The sequence below is a fragment of the Tupaia chinensis genome, unplaced genomic scaffold (assembly GCF_000334495.1).
Source record: "Tupaia chinensis unplaced genomic scaffold, TupChi_1.0 Scaffold143624_1, whole genome shotgun sequence".
In the NCBI taxonomy this organism is placed as follows: Eukaryota; Metazoa; Chordata; class Mammalia; order Scandentia; family Tupaiidae; genus Tupaia; species Tupaia belangeri.
The window spans coordinates 1,181,826-1,195,504 of record NW_006203472.1 but is presented as its reverse complement, the minus strand read 5'-3'; the positions used below and the strand labels follow the sequence as shown (position 1 = coordinate 1,195,504).

The following is a 13,679-nucleotide window of genomic DNA, read 5'->3' as shown; positions in this document are numbered from 1 at the left end:
AAACTCATCCTGAAACCTGTGACCCACTGGCACACATGATCCAGAGCAACTTGAGTTTTGTGATGTCCAGTGCTCATCCTAGCCCTGGGCCAAACAGAATCTTGTTCCCTTACTGTGCCTCTGACCTATCCCGGAGCGGCTGTGGCCACTCACTGAGCTGGGCCTGTGTGTGTGAAGGAGTGACCCAGCCGGTCACTAGGTAAGCAAATAACAGTAACAAGGTCTGGAGTGGAGAGGCTGGTAATCAGAGTTCCCACAAAATAGAACCTAAAGCACGCCGTTTCCAACCAAAACGTATAAGCCATGCAAAGAAATAGAAAAGCAGGACCTGTGCCCTGTTCCAGGCAGTCAGATAGACATGAGCCGGGAGTCCCAAGACACCAATGAAAAGGGAATCTAATGCATCACTCGTTGTTGGGGGTTGCAGTCAGACAAAGGGTTTCTCCAAGGGGCTAAAAGTTATCACATTTTTACTGGCTAAACCGTCATAAGAGGACCTGGAAAATGTAACTCTCTTCCCCTCCCACAGCAACGCAGCCTTGCATGCGCACACAGGCGCCATCCCGGTGCCTGACCCACGCTTCACCTTCGGCGGTGCTGGGCAGGTATGGCAGAATCAACCCTATGCGCGTGCACACCTTCAGCGTCCACACTGGGCATGTGCACGTCTTTCCCCACCAGGCACCTGAGTTCCCCTTATCAGGCAAGAAGTTTGCAAACAACAAAACTGCGCAGACGTCAATAAAACCTTCTGTAGTGACAGATCCCCCCCTCCTAAATATTCATGGCAAGACCTCACAATGAAAATATCACCTCGCCCCACTCACCTCGCCCCGCTCCTGGTGCAGTTGCCTCCTGGCCACCTGCCCTCTCAGGACTTTCTTGAATATACTAGTACACTTTTGTTTTCCGTAGTTTTCTCAAGGCTGTAGGTTTATTTGTGTCTCAGGACGAGTCTGTGAGCTTAGGTATCCGGGCCCAAGAACTGAGCACTCCATCACAACACTCCCCAGCTCCCCACCCAGAAACGTCCCAGGGTAACAGAAAGTGCACGTGAGAGCAATCAGATGTGGCCTTTCACATAGAAAGACTTCAAAGGAGCCGTTATAAACACGTCAGGCCAGCTCTGAAGCCTGGTGAATAAGGAAGCCAAATCTGACATGGCCGATCACATGGTTCAAGTCCCAGCTCTTAGGGTGACCTGTGTCATGGGCTGTGAAAAAAATTCACAGACCCAGAGAGTAAGTGGATAGAAAAGTTTATTGTTCACTTTCCAAAGGCAAGAGAGGAGCCGGAGGCAAGGGTTGCATGGCTCTGACGGGCGGGGACCAGGGACTTTTAAAGGCAAGGGATTTAGGGTAGGGTGACCAAGGTGGTCCTGAGAAAACAGCCGGGTGGCCTTTACATCTGAGCTGTTCAGTTGTCTGATGTGGAACTCTGACTGCAAGCTGACATGGTCCTTGCGGTCAGGGGAACTGACCAAGGGACAGCCCCCAGCCTGGCCCCTGGGTCTCAGGTGGAACATGGTATTCCCTGTAGAGCGTACTGACAGTAAATCTGAAACCTCCCAGACGCTGATGCGCCGTGGTCTGTGGAGCACTGCACCCAGGGGCTGCTTGGCTAGTCATGCCTGTGGGCCAAACACTGCCACCCCCATGTAGGTTCTGCGTGTGCTTTCGAACTTCCCCAATTCCTGATAAACATCCTTTCAAACTGCTATAAACCTCAGTAACATTCGAGGTCGGAGGCCTTTCGGGCCATCAGCCCGGGCGATCCTCCTGATCCCACGTTCGCCTCGAGCCTTTGCTCCCCACCGCTCTCTGGGACCTGCACTCTTGATCAGCAACACAGGACACCTGGACAAGGACCTGAGAACAAGAGAACTGTCTCCAGGAAGGTGAAGGAGCCTCTGCAGAGGTAAGTACGCTTACTGGGTTGGGGAGCGAACAGTCGGGACTAAGACGTGGGGCAGTCTGGGAGGAAAAAGTGGGATCTCAAGTTTTAAAGTTGATGCTTATGGCACGAGGTCGGAAAGGCTCTATCAGCCAGCTGGAAAAACTTCTATCCCATGTGCAGGAGGTCGCCCTCGGTTCCCCGAGGGAGGAACAGTCAATTTGGAAACATGGGACAAGGTGGGACAATCAATCCAGTCAGCTGATTTTGCCTATTGGATTCGACTTTTCAAGGCAAGGGATTGGCCAGGAGAGACCTCAACTACAGAAGGAAAGACGTTTAGCCACCAGTAGATGGCATAACGGTTATATCGCCAGACTCCCATGTAGCTGACCGTGGTCTGAGTCCCGGTTGCGGCAGCTTAAACCTCATGCTGGGCGCATGTGTGTGCATGCCCAGGATCCTGAGAGGAGAATGGAGGAGAAGGGATTGCGGCGTGACCATCCCCTCTGGGGGGTGATTTCTCGCTTTCTGTCTCTCTGTCTCTCTCTGTCTTTCTGGAACCACCTCCCCAAAAAAAAAAAAAAAAAAAAAAAAAAAGGAAAGACCTTTAAGGGACTAAGAGGTGTTGGAGCCGACATTTCCGTAGTCTCTCAGAATCACCGGCCTGCTGCTCGGCCAGACCGGACAGTTATCTCTCACTTGCAGGGGTCGGGCAAACTTCTCACAGTGGGGGAGTTCTAAAATACGAAAAGGGTCCTGAGTGTCACAGAGGACAATCCCAGCCCTATGTAGTACCTCGCTTACCCGTCACCCTATGGGAAGGGACATCCTGAAACAAACGGGGGCACTTATTATGAGTCCTAATGAAACTGTGAAAGATATCGTGTTAGATCAAGGATTTAATCCACAAAGGGGCTGGGAATATCAACAGGGGCCAAGGACACCGATTGTCCCTGAACATGATAAACTTGGCTTAGGATATTCCAATTTGTTAACGGGTCTCTGAGAGCTGCTGCCACCTCTAAAGACTGCTGACCCCATAACCTGCTATCCTCTGACCCAGTGGGTGAGTCGGTGGCCCCTGCCTCGGGAGAAATCGGAGGCTGTTGGGCTGCTCATCCAGGAACAGCTTGCAGAATATGGATTCATCCAACCGTCCATGGAATACTCCTATTTTTGTCATTCAAAAAAACATCTGGTCAATGGCGTTTGCTACAAGATCTCTGAGCTATTAACGCCACCGTGACCGTGATGGGGCCGTTGCAACCGGGACTGCCAGCTACGGCCACACCTCTTCACATCCGTTGGATTGCTATGACTTGAAAGATTGCTTTCCTGCCCCACTCCACCCACAGCATTGCCCCCATGGAATGTGACCACAGGGTAAGGCAAATTCTCCTATTCTGTGCCATGCGTTTCACAGGCTCTGGCTCCTATTCAGAAACGTCTTCCCAAGGCTCACCTTGTGCATTACCTGGATGATATTGTTTCGGCCTATCCAGACCAGAATAAACTTCTCAGCTTATTACATAAAACTAAGCAGGCCCTTGAAGACAGTGCTCTCTGTATCGCTCCTAAAAATGTTCAGACTTGGGACCAGCAGTTAGTGTAATGGCTATGTCGCTGGACTCCCATGTAGTCCACCGTGGTTCGAGTCCTAGACCCGGTAGTTTAAACTCACGCTGGGCGGGGGTGCTTGCATGCCCAAGATCCCGAGAGGAGAATGGAGGAGAAGGGATTACAGCCTTGCCATCCTTCCTGGGGGGTGATTTCTTGCTTTCTGCTTCTCTGTCTCTGTCTTTCTGGCGAGCGCACGCGCCCTATAGCAAAAACCTCTCAAAAAAAAAATGTTCATACTCAAAGCCCTTCTTCTTATTTAGGATGTCTTACTGAAACTTCCTCCATCTGGCCTCAAAACATTCAAATTTGCACTGATCATTTGACTACATTAAATGATTCCCAAAGCTTTCAAGGGATAGTAATCGGAGAAGACCAACCTTGAAATTGACTACAGGACTAGAGACTCTGACACAATTCAGGGCTCTCCTGCCCCAACCTCCTCTCGTTTTTTAAGCCAAAGTCCATAAAGCACTAGAAATGGCCACTTAGGCAGGATGTTGGGCTCAGCTGACGTGCCTTGATCTTGATCAGCCCATTCTGTTAATATTTCTCCCAACTCATTACACCCCAATAGGCGTGCTTTGGCAAGAACAATGACCTTTAGCGTGGTTTTAGTCTCTCAGAATCACCGGCCTGCTGCTCGGCCAGACCGGACAGTTATCTCTCACTTGCAGGGGTCGGGCAAACTTCTCACAGTGGGGGAGTTCTAAAATACGAAAAGGGTCCTGAGTGTCACAGAGGACAATCCCAGCCCTATGTAGTACCTCGCTTACCCGTCACCCTATGGGAAGGGACATCCTGAAACAAACGGGGGCACTTATTATGAGTCCTAATGAAACTGTGAAAGATATCGTGTTAGATCAAGGATTTAATCCACAAAGGGGCTGGGAATATCAACAGGGGCCAAGGACACCGATTGTCCCTGAACATGATAAACTTGGCTTAGGATATTCCAATTTGTTAACGGGTCTCTGAGAGCTGCTGCCACCTCTAAAGACTGCTGACCCCATAACCTGCTATCCTCTGACCCAGTGGGTGAGTCGGTGGCCCCTGCCTCGGGAGAAATCGGAGGCTGTTGGGCTGCTCATCCAGGAACAGCTTGCAGAATATGGATTCATCCAACCGTCCATGGAATACTCCTATTTTTGTCATTCAAAAAAACATCTGGTCAATGGCGTTTGCTACAAGATCTCTGAGCTATTAACGCCACCGTGACCGTGATGGGGCCGTTGCAACCGGGACTGCCAGCTACGGCCACACCTCTTCACATCCGTTGGATTGCTATGACTTGAAAGATTGCTTTCCTGCCCCACTCCACCCACAGCATTGCCCCCATGGAATGTGACCACAGGGTAAGGCAAATTCTCCTATTCTGTGCCATGCGTTTCACAGGCTCTGGCTCCTATTCAGAAACGTCTTCCCAAGGCTCACCTTGTGCATTACCTGGATGATATTGTTTCGGCCTATCCAGACCAGAATAAACTTCTCAGCTTATTACATAAAACTAAGCAGGCCCTTGAAGACAGTGCTCTCTGTATCGCTCCTAAAAATGTTCAGACTTGGGACCAGCAGTTAGTGTAATGGCTATGTCGCTGGACTCCCATGTAGTCCACCGTGGTTCGAGTCCTAGACCCGGTAGTTTAAACTCACGCTGGGCGGGTGTGCTTGCATGCCCAAGATCCCGAGAGGAGAATGGAGGAGAAGGGATTACAGCCTTGCCATCCTTCCTGGGGGGTGATTTCTTGCTTTCTGCTTCTCTGTCTCTGTCTTTCTGGCGAGCGCACGCGCCCTATAGCAAAAACCTCTCAAAAAAAAAATGTTCATACTCAAAGCCCTTCTTCTTATTTAGGATGTCTTACTGAAACTTCCTCCATCTGGCCTCAAAACATTCAAATTTGCACTGATCATTTGACTACATTAAATGATTCCCAAAGCTTTCAAGGGATAGTAATCGGAGAAGACCAACCTTGAAATTGACTACAGGACTAGAGACTCTGACACAATTCAGGGCTCTCCTGCCCCAACCTCCTCTCGTTTTTTAAGCCAAAGTCCATAAAGCACTAGAAATGGCCACTTAGGCAGGATGTTGGGCTCAGCTGACGTGCCTTGATCTTGATCAGCCCATTCTGTTAATATTTCTCCCAACTCATTACACCCCAATAGGCGTGCTTTGGCAAGAACAATGACCTTTAGCGTGGTTTTTTGTTTTTGTTTTGCCAGTTTCTAGCTCCTGAGTTCTAACTCCTCACCATCCACTCCCTGCCTCTGCAACTGCTAAGGGGCGATGTAGATTGCAACAACTTACAGGACAAGATCTGATCATTATCGCTCACCCTTTCACATGCTCAGCGGCGATCGTGGCGGGAATTTTCGGAAAAGTGGCAAATTGCTTTGGCTCGCTTTTTAGAACAACTCTTTTCCAATTTCCTGCTCACAAACTCCTGTGCTTTGCTCAGACAACCTCTTTTCTCATACCTAAAATTACCCAGACTCAGCCTGTTCCCGGTGCACTTACCGTGTTTACCGAGGAGCGTCATTCTGGTGCAGCTGTTGTCACGGTTCATGGGCATACACGCGCTAGGCAGTTCCCTGCTCAGTCTGCCCAGCGCAGTCCTCTCGGCTTTCTCTTTGCTGCCTTTTCAACCCCTCAGTTTGTACACGGACAGCGCTTGTATGCTGCAAGTCATGCTTGCTCTCAAAGCAGCTTTATTTAGCCCCGTGTCTAATGAAGGACTCTCACTTATTTAGTCAGTTCCAATCTTTTATTTGTGCTCGCTCCCACCCTTGCTTCGTTGGTCACCTTCGTGCACCACACACGGCTCCCCGGGCCTTTGACAGCAACCCAAGCAACCCAGGACCTTCTGTAACTTCGGCGTTGGACCCTGCGAGCCAGTCTCACGCTCTCCAGCATCGGAATGCCGTGGCACTCCAGAAACGGCTTCAACTTACTCGAGAAGCTTCTTGGCACATTATTGAAAGCTGTGGTTCTTGTCTACAAGCTTTTCCCACACCTCGATCCGGGGGTCTCCTCCCGATGCTTTGTGGCAAATGGCTGTCACACATCACGCCGCTCTGGGGAGACAGTCCCGCTCTCCCGTCGCCGCGGCACCTCTGGTTCCGTGTCTCCGCACGTGCGGGGAAGCAGTCAGGCACCCAGTCGCACACACCTTCGTGCCCTTCCTGTTGCTGGCGTTCCTCACGCACTGAAGCCGAAGGCGCCCCTGCGTGCACTCCAGGCATTTGACGCCTCTGCACTCTTTCATATTGCTGTAAAAACAGGAATCCCTTACAGCCCCGGGCCAAGGCATGGTTGAGCATGCTCATTTAACTTTAAAATCTCAACTTGAAAAAATAAAAAATGGGGACTATTACTCAGAGACCCTGGCTCATCTCGTACATCACGCACTTTTTACCCTACATTTTTTGAATACTGACTCTCCTAATACCACAGCAGCAGAACGATTTTGACCTCCAACTGCAAGATCTCCTCCAGAGGTTACTTGGCAGAACCCCTCGATGGTCTGGCAGGGACCTGCGCGGTGCTCCTATGGGGAAGAGGTTATGTTTGTGTCCTTTCCAGGACAGCTGACTTCCCGCGCCGGATCCCCTGTGCCTGAGTCCGCCATGGCTATGCCACGCCACGCCTGCAGCACCACAGGAGTGGCCTCCCAGCCTTACCGACCCAGGGTCAAATGAAGAGGCTCCCCTCTGAAGGCACGGATCTGGCTGCGAACCGGACACGGCCCTACACCTGAACAGGTTCTGCAGCTATGGTGGCCCTTCTCTCACGCCAGTCTGCCTGCGACTCGGACTCTCCCCACCCCGCTGACTCCACACCGCCATCCACCGCCTAACTCTACAAAATAAAGAGGGATGAAACGCGGAACTCTGTCTGCAAGCCAACGTGGTCCTTGCGGTCAGGGGAAACTGACAAGGGTCAGCCCCAGCCTGGCCCCTGGGCCTCAGGTGGAGCGTGGCTATTTCCTGTAGAGCAAACTGACAGTAATTCCGAAACCTCCCAGACGCTGGGACCAGCAGCTGGCATAATGGCTATGTTGCTGGACTGCCATGTAGTCAACCGCGGTTCAAGTCCCGGACCCGGACCCGGTTTGCGGTGTGGCCATCCCCCCTGGGGGTGATTTCTTGCTTTCTGCCTCTCTGTCGCTCTCTGTCTGGCGAGCTCACGCGCCCTATAGTGAAACCTCCCAGACGCTGATGCGCCGTGGTCTGCCGAGCACTGCACCCAGGGGCCGCTTGGCTAGTCACACCTGTGGGCCAAACACTGCCACCCCCATGTAGGTTCTGCGTGTGCCTTCGAACTTCCCCAATTCCTGATAAACATCCTTTCAAACTGCTGTAAACCTCAGTAACATTCGAGGTCGGAGGCCTTTCGGGCCATCAGCCTGAGCGGTCCTCCTGATCCCACGTTCGCCTCGAGCCTTCGCTCCCCACGGCTCTCAGTCCCCGACAGCTATCTCGGAGTGGCCAGCCATTGGCAGTGACATCAAGCAGCCCCCTCTTTCCTCCTTTCAAGTGGAAATCCTACTCTGATCCCAAGGAATTCCCCAGCAGGACACGTCCCCTCCCGTGGGACCAGCCGGCCCTGGTTTGACCCTCTAGGCCTTGCTCCTCAGACTGCCAAGGGTACCCAGGGTTACCTGAGGCCTCGCCTTCGCCGGAGCAGAGCTTAAGCTTAGAGACAAACACCTAAGGATTGATCCCCAAAAAGAAAAGGAAATGCCCAAGACATCTGTGGAACTTTGAAGGTGTTCTCATCAAAAATGTCTAAGATGGGGCCAGCAGATGGCGTAGAGGTTAAGGTACTGCATTACTACACAGTCAACTGTAGTTCCAGTCCCAGACCCGGCAACTCAAAACACCCCGGGCACATGTATGCATGTGCCCAAAATCCTGAGAGGGGAATGGAGGAGAAGGGATTGCGGCATGGCCATCCTCCTGGGGGTGATTTCTCACTTTCCCTCTCTCTGTCTTTCTCTGACTAGCTCATGAGCTTTATAACAACAACAAAAAAAAATAGAGTAAGAGAGAGATTATCAATACAAATAAATTTTTGAAAAGAACCAAACAGAAATTCTGGAGTTGAAACATGAATGAACTGAAATTTTAAAATAAACATGAACTTCCAATTTCCCTTCTAACATGCAAAGTGTATTGTCACCCTAAAAAGAAGGCTGGATTTTTTTTTTTTCAGAGAGGTTTTTGCTATAGGGCACTTGCGCTCACCAGAAAGACAGAGACAGAGAGCGAGAAATCACCCCCCAGGGGGATGGCCATGCCGCAATCCCTTCTCCTCCAGTCTCCTCTCAGGATCTTGGGCACGCACGCACACGCACCTGGTATGAGTTTAAGCCACCAGGTCCGGGAAGCGTACCGCGGTCGACTACATGGGAGTCCAGCAACATAGCCATTACGCCCTCTGCTGGTCCAGAAGGCGGGACGTTGATGAGTGGAATGAGAGTGATTTATTTGCGCCTGGGCTTGGGCTGAGGCGCCGGCGTGACACAGACTCCCGGCTGCTCAGAAACGTGCTTACTGAAGTGGGATCAGGAAGGCTGGCCTATCTGACAGAGAAGGGCCAGACGAGGGAGGTTCAAGTCGTCGGGCAAGTGTTTACACGTCCCGTGTTGGATAACAGAGATTGTGCTCCTGATTGGCTAGACCTGGTCTTTACACCGTGAACTGTCAGACACCAGGACGAAGGAAGGGCGGTGCCGTGTCGTAAACCTGGGACCCTTGCCAGCGTCACGCCAGCTCCTGCAAACGCGACCATGCCTTCGGATGTGTGGTGGACACCAAGCCGCAGGCTCAGGCTTCACCCAGGCCTCTAAAACTTCAGTGAGCCTTGCATCCCACAGCCTGCCCTGAATTGCCTTCCTTCCTCAGTGCGGAAGTCGTTATTCCCATCTTCACAACAAGACAACGTTGACAAAACTGAGAATCAACGACTTTTCTTAGAGCCATCAGAGCAGCGAGGTCACAGTACCAAAGGCCACCCTGCACGCTGGAGAAATCGGCAGAATCAATCAGCTTCCCAGTAGAAGCTGCTGCTGGAGCTGGCAAGCTGCTTGGTTCTCAGAGGGACGGGAAGATAACGATCCTTGGGCCAGCCAGTGGTGTGGGGGTTAAAGCACTAGTCTCCCACAGGGCCAACCTCAGTTCAAGTCCTGGACCTGGCAGCTTGCACATCATGTCAGGCACATGCCCAAGGCATTCCGTGCTCCTTATCAAAGGCCTGCCCTCAAGGGCAGCCCTTACTGAGATGGACAGAGAAATCTCCAGCTTCATCTCCCCTGCCTTGCTCTCTCACCTGAGAGTGGAAGAAAGACTGAGTGGCTCTTAGGAAAGTCACAGCCCCGGGAGTGGCTGAAAGACAGGCTCCCCTGCCCCACACTGGACCACCATGCCAACAGGGTACTATAAAACGGAAACGTGAGCTGAAAGAAACTACGCAAACTGCAAATCAATAAGAGATGAGAAGGGCACAGAGGAAATTTCAGCCCCTGACGCCTGCAGCTACAGCGAATGATAAATACAGCCTAACCCCCCGCCAGATACACTGAAGGACTACAGTATTTACCCCACTCCGTCTGTCTGGCTTGCAGTGTGTTGCAGCGTGAGGGGCTGGCATGCAGTGGTAGAAGAATGTACTGAGCCGAGAGAGTACAAGGTAGAATTCACCGAGTACACTGCAAAGGAGCAGCGGGGAGACCGGGAGGGGCCTGCGGCAGAGAGGAGGAACTGGGCGGCTCTATGGCCGGGCTGACCTGCCAGCACGCAGACTGGGGCTCGGCAGTCACTCAGACTTCCTGGAATGAGGTTGGTGGTCGGCTTCTGGTGAACTTCTACCGGGTGAGGGTGTTGGCCCCTGTCACTCCGAACTGACCTCCTCAGCCTAAAATGGCTGTCCCATTGTCAGGTTCACTAAGTTCAACTGTGGGTTTCAATAAAAAACAGCAAGGCAGGGCTGCACCATTCCCGAGTGGTTAAGGGAGCCAGTTCCCACAAGGCCAACCCTGGTTCAACCCCTGGCACCGGCTTGAAAAATACACAGTGCATGTGCTTGTGCGTTTGTGCCCAAATCCCGACGGGATGGAGAAACGAAGACGAGATCACTGGACCCCTACATAGCGACGGCGGTTCCAGTCCTGGACCCCTGCCTGGAGGACGGCGGTTCCAATCCTGGACCCCTGCCTGGAGGACGGCGGTTCCAATCCTGGACCCCTGCCTGGAGGACGGCGGTTCCAATCCTGGACCCCTGCCTGGCGGACCGCGGTTCCAGTCCTGGACCCCTGCCTGGCGGACCGCGGTTCCAGTCCTGGACCTGGTGGCTTGAAACAGCTGTGTACGTGTGTGCGTGCCCAAGGTCTCAGGGGGGGTCTCAGGGGGAGAAGGGATGGCAGCGCGGCCATCCCCTGGGGGGGCGATTTCTTACTTTCCCTCTGTCTCTGTCCCTCTCTCTCCAGTGAGCTCACACTCCCTAAGGCAAAAAACTCTAAAACAAAACAAAACAAAACAGAAAGTACAGAAAAACAGTGACAGAAAATATTGAAAGAAGAGGAAGGAGGAAACAACTTACCTATAAGGGGCAGGGTAAAAAATCACTACTTCTCTTCAGGAACCAGGCAAGCAGAAGGAGAGCGGAGTCAACTATCTAAAATGTTGAAAGAAAAAGCCTGGCCCACCTAGAATTGTATAACCTGTAAAAATTATCCTTCAGAAGTAATAGAGGGCCAACATGGTGGTTACGTCACTGGACTCCCACAAGGCTGGCCACAGTTCAAGTCCCAGACCCAGGGTCTTAAAAATCACACCAGGCACGTGTGCATTCGTGCCCAAGATCCCAGGAGGAGACTGGAGGAGAAGGGATTGTGGTGTGGCCATCCTCCCTGGGGGTGATCTCTCCCTTTCCATCTCACTGTCTATGTCTCTCTCTCTCTTTCTCTCTCGCTGGTGAACACACACATCTTATGGCAAAAACCCCTTTAAAAAGAATAAAAGCAGCAGAGAAATACCTTCTCAGACAACAATAACTGAGGAGCTCTTGCTAGTACACCCATCTTGTGAGAATACCTGCCTTGGGGCCAATAAGTGGCATGGTGGTTAAGGATGCTGGACTCCCACATGGCCGACCATGGTTCTAATGCCAGACCTGGTGGCTTGCTTTTTCACTTTCTGTGTGCGTGTGTGGTGTGTGTGTGTCTCACCCTCACTCTCTTGCTCTGTCACTCTGGTCAAAATTTTTTTAATAAAATAAATAAATAAAGTTAAAATAATTCTTAAAAAAAAAGAAGACGTATCTTAAGAGAAATTTTTCAGAGAGAAGAAACTCGAATCTACATAAAACATGAAGAGCATTAGTGAAGGAATAAATTAAGGTAAAATAAAATAGTTTATTTTTCTTATTCTTTTTTTTTAAGATTTTTGCCATAGAGAACATGTGTTCACTTGGAGAGAGACATAGAGACAGAGGAAGTGAGAAATCAGCCCCCTGGGACCAGCAGTTAGCATAATGGCTATGTCGCTGGACTGCCATGTAGTCGATCACGGTTCGCGTCCCGGACCTGGTGGCTTAAAACTCACCCCAGGTGCGTGTGCGTGCATGCCCAAGATCCCAGGAGGAGAATGGAGGAGAAGGGATTGTAGTGTGACCATCCCCCCTGGGGGGTGATTTCTCGCTTTCTGTCTCTCTCTGTCTGGCGAGCACATGTGCCCTATAGCAAAAACCCTCAAAAAAAAAAAAAAAAGAAAAAGAAATCACCCCCCCTATGGGGAGGGCCACACTGCAGTCCCTTCTCCTCCATTCTCCTCTCAGATTTTGGGCACATACAAGTCCCTGGTGTGATTTCAAGCTGTCAGGACTTGAACCATGAAGTCAACCATGTGAGATCCAGAACCTTAACCACTACTGTGGGCCCCTATTTTCCTTATTCTTAATTAATATATGCAAATAAGTTTGTTTAATATAATGCAAGCATAAGTTAGATTATTGTAGTTTACTGAGAAGTAAAATTAATGGCAAAATATTTATAAGGGGTGGAAGGGATTGAGAATATTCTGTCCTAAGGATACGCACTGCCCCTGACATGATATGGTATTATCTGAAGTGGGCTCACATTAGTTGTAAAGGTATATTGCAGCTTGGGGCCAGCAGGTGACATGGTGGTTAAGGGTGCCGGACTCCCACATGGCTGAACACGGTTCGAGTCCTGGACCTGGTGGCTTGCTTTCTCATTTTCCCTCTCTCACTCTCGCTCTTACTCTGTCCTGCTCTGGTCAAATTAAAATAAGTAAATCAATAAATAAAGTTAAATAATTCTTTTTTTTAATGTATGTGGCATCTCTAGAGAACAGAAAACAATTGAAAATGGATAAAAACCAAAATCTGCCTCTTAAAAAATGTATATTAAAAATAGACAAACTTGGGGCAGCAGGTGACACAGTGATGAAGGTGAGGGACTCCCACATGGTCAACCATGGTTTGAATCTTGGACCTGGAGGCTTGGAAATCACACTGGGGAGGGGAGACCTTGGCAGAGGCCGTGTGCGGAGGTGAAAGCCTTGGCAGAGAGGAAAGTGCCGGGGCCAAAATGCAGGGCTGGAGTCGTGTGTGCTGTTCCTTGGCCAACAGAGGCCATTCAATCGAATGTCTCATGGCCTCCAGGGAGTTTCTGGTGCCGCTGAGAACTTACGCAGAGCAGTGGATTGATGCTGATGTAACAGCCATGGGTTCTGGTCCCGGAGGACGGAGGACACGTTGCTGCTGTTTAAGCTGCCCAGTTAGGCTTTCAGACAGTCTGCGTTGAGAACAGTGAAACACCTGGTGGAACATGCTTGAATGTTGGCTGTATTCCTTCTAAGGCTTTACTGAATAACTCTCATTATTACCATATGGCCCATGGGAAAGATTTTGCACCCAGGGGAATTGAAATGTCTGAAGTTCGCTTGAATTTAGACAAGATGATGGAGCAGGAAACTACTGCAGTAAAAGCTCTAACTGGTGGAATTGCCCATTTATTCAAGCAGAATAAGGTCGTTCATGTAAATGGATATGGAAAAATAACTGGCAAAAATCAGGTCACTGCTACGAAAGTTGATGGCAGCACTTGTTACCGACACAAAGAACATTCTTGTAGCTAGCAGTC

At 50.7% G+C, this 13,679-nt stretch overlaps 1 long non-coding RNA gene and 1 pseudogene across 2 annotated transcripts in view; both read left to right on the top strand.

The window, feature by feature from the left end:
• The first annotated feature begins 1,732 nt into the window (after window positions 1-1,732).
• LOC114005317 (uncharacterized) overlaps window positions 1,733-13,679 on the top strand; it is a 23,458-nt gene continuing 11,511 nt past the window's right edge. For both annotated transcript variants that reach the window (XR_003547190.1, XR_003547189.1), the window contains exon 1: window positions 1,733-1,917. This is a non-coding gene — a long non-coding RNA (uncharacterized LOC114005317). The remainder of the gene's footprint in view (window positions 1,918-13,679) is intronic.
• LOC102498606 (dihydrolipoyl dehydrogenase, mitochondrial-like) overlaps window positions 12,974-13,679 on the top strand; it is a 1,789-nt pseudogene continuing 1,083 nt past the window's right edge.